Genomic DNA, 3,121 nt, shown 5'->3' with positions numbered 1-3,121 from the left:
AAATGCACCGTTATATGTTTAGAAGATGGAAGATAATTCGTTAAGATAAGAAATAGAAGTGACGAAAAATTTTACTTAATGAGAGACATAACTAGATATGGCAATTCAGATACATGAATTGACCTATTTAATACTAATAAAATGATTCAAATAGTAGTATACTAGGAAAGTAGTGCAATATTGACTCTAATCAAAAGTGAGAATCGGAATTACATCATCTTATGTTCTATCTAAAGCATTCAATCTTTAAACAATAAGATCAGAACTGCATAACAAAATGTACTTAAGAGCATATTTGCCTCTAAACTTCTTTGATTGTAGTGAATTTGCATTTGAACTATTTAAAAGGCAAGATTGTCTATACAATTTTTAAATAGGGATCATATTAGTACTCATGACCAAAGATACTATCACTAACCTTCTTAGACAAAGATAGTTCGGATTCTAGGTTCTGAATATAGTTCAGAGCTTCATGAGACAAAGCCCCAATGCTTTTGATATCCATCTTCTCCGCATAATCTGCACACCGATCATCTTCTGTTTCATCACTCTTCACTTCCAGAACATGATTCTCCTCTGCAAAATCTGATCTACTCCAACCGTCTGACTGTATATCAAAATTCCTCATCAATGAGATTCTGTACTCCGCGTTCCATAGCGTATACCTATAACAATCTCAAATTGTATAAAATGTCAAGTTCTAGCACATATAGTTAAAATCTACGGGTGAAGTGGAAGAATTATTTATTACCCGGTCATAATGAAGGACACAAGAAGGCGATAGAAGAGGGTCACCAGCGCTATTTAAATTATCCACCCGGACAAAGGATAATTTCACCCTGTCAGTGGGGTCATCTGCTCAAATTTCCCAGAAAAAATGGGCTGACCAGAATAGAAGCTTGCTAGGTAATCACGTGAAGAAGCGGTTATACTGTTGTTGTAGCTCTTCAGTCTCGGCCGCATTCCTTAATGAAGCTTCTTTATAGAATTGGCGTAAAATATTTTGAACAAGTTTCGAATAATATCCTCAACTTCTGATGAAGATGGCTGTGATAGTTCAGTTACCTGTTTGAAACACATGTATACAACTAATGGAAACAGTTAATAAATCGAAACTTTTATGGGGAGTTAATCAGTTACCATATCAGATTCCAAGGACCTCAAATACTCCAATAGGTCATTGTTATTTTCTCTCATACAACTTTCTATTTGTGCATTTCTTGCTTCTTCTCATCCAGTTCCTGCAAAATATGAAATCAACATGAAGATCTTGTCACCAGCACAATCCAATAAAATTATCATCCACAACACTTCAAATTGATTTAACTAGTTTTGATTTGTCTTCTTTGTTTCTGTCTTCAGTTTCCTATTTTGGAAATGTCACAAACTCAACCAATTTTTTATATCAATTCATTGTTTAAAGCTAAATGGAGATCAAACAGAAGTTATATATAAATGTTGACATATCTTCAGAGACAAAAAAAAATAGCTTACGATTTATTTGATTCAATAAACTGGGTTTGCAAGTTGAGGAACAGAATCAGAGCTAGAGTTGTTTGATCATGGCATTCTGTTCTTGTTTGAGGTAAAAAAAAAGTGGTTTGTTTGAATAAAATGATCAAAATATCCTTAGCATTTAAAATGTTATAAAAATACTAGTAATAGTTTTTTTAGTAGTTTAGTTAATGATTTGATGGAAGAAGTCATTGATGATGGGATAAATCCAAATAAACTAAGATCAAACAAGCTCCAAGTTAGGTAACAACGAAATTGGTATCCAAAATTGAGCTGGATTTGATCAAACTCAGATTTCGTAGACAATAAGCCTAAACATCCAGCTTGTGATTCAACTAAAAATCCAACTACCAAACAAATTTTGGGATTGTAATCCAGGCACAGTTTGTTTTCCAACAACACTTTTTATACCAACCAAAAAAAATGGAAATTTCAGAACAGACCAAGATACAACAAAAAATTGAGGATAAATCCTACTTACCAAGAGAGCTCAATGTTTTCCTAATTGCTAACAATTTGTGTCTAACCAACAATATACACTTGGGTAAAAGAATCAACCTCCCAATACAACATTCAGAAAACCAAGGTATCAAACAAGAGAAAAATAAAGGATGATGCTCAAACTCAAGAATGACAACACCTCAAAAGATTTATTTAAAAGTGAACATTTACTTTTCAGTTTCTGACAATTTATGTCACTGGAACTATTCGAAAGAATGAAGCTCCACCAATAATAACCCACTGAAAAGTGTCATTTTTGTATAATGCCAAGGAGATAGACAAAGCTCCACCAATAATAACCCACTGATTGCATAAAAGAAATCTCATTACTCAGATTGACAAGTTAGAAGTGTATATAATTGTGTGTACAATTGTTAAGAAAAATCCTTCAATATCTGTATCTATCTTCATAGTAATCTTACCAGGTGCATTAGAAACATCATATAAGCATATATAGCAGCAAAGATACTATCACTAACCTTCTTAGACAAAGATAGTTCGGATTCTAGGTTCTGAATATAGTTCAGAGCTTCAGGAGACAAAGCCCCAGCGCTTTTGATATCCATCTTCTCCAAATAATCTGCACACCGATCACCGTCTGTCTCATCACTACTCTTCACTTCCAGAACATGATTCTCCTCTGCAAAATCTGATCTACTCCAACTGTCTGACTGTATATCAAAATTCCTCATCAATGAGATTCTGTATTCCGCGTTCCATAGCGTATACCTATAACAATCTCAAATTGTATATAAAATGTCAAGTTCTAGCACATATAGTTAAAATCTACGGGTGAAGTGGAAGAATTATTTATTACCCGATCTAAATCCAGAGTGAAACAGGAATTTGATAAGCAATTTTCTAAGCCATCATCCCTAAAGACAGCGCGCCTGCGGAAGAAAAGCGAAAAAAGTCCACCAAACCCCAACGAATGACCTGCTTCTTCAACCCAACGCAATGACGATGGAGAAGACGACTAGATCCTCGGCGATTTTCACGGTGGTTGCGCAACTTGGATCGTCGGTGAAGAAGTCGGCATTTGGTTGCCAGGCACAAGATAGTCGGTCGGGCATTTGTTTGCCAAGCGATTCCAATGAAGACGGTG

The 3,121-nt window shown here is 34.9% G+C and overlaps 1 long non-coding RNA gene across 1 annotated transcript; it reads right to left on the bottom strand.

Moving 5' to 3' along the window:
* Positions 1–978: 978 nt before the first annotated feature.
* Positions 979–3,121, bottom strand: LOC124922748. The gene is made up of 4 exons (XR_007097867.1): positions 2,834–3,121; positions 2,496–2,745; positions 1,141–1,241; positions 979–1,065 (listed from the first exon to the last, which is right to left on the bottom strand). It is a non-coding gene; the product is annotated as an uncharacterized LOC124922748 (long non-coding RNA).

This window comes from Impatiens glandulifera, chromosome 1, assembly GCF_907164915.1.
Source record: "Impatiens glandulifera chromosome 1, dImpGla2.1, whole genome shotgun sequence".
Taxonomy (NCBI): Eukaryota; Viridiplantae; Streptophyta; class Magnoliopsida; order Ericales; family Balsaminaceae; genus Impatiens; species Impatiens glandulifera.
Note: the sequence above shows the minus strand (reverse complement) of the source record. Positions and strands in the feature narration are given on the sequence as shown.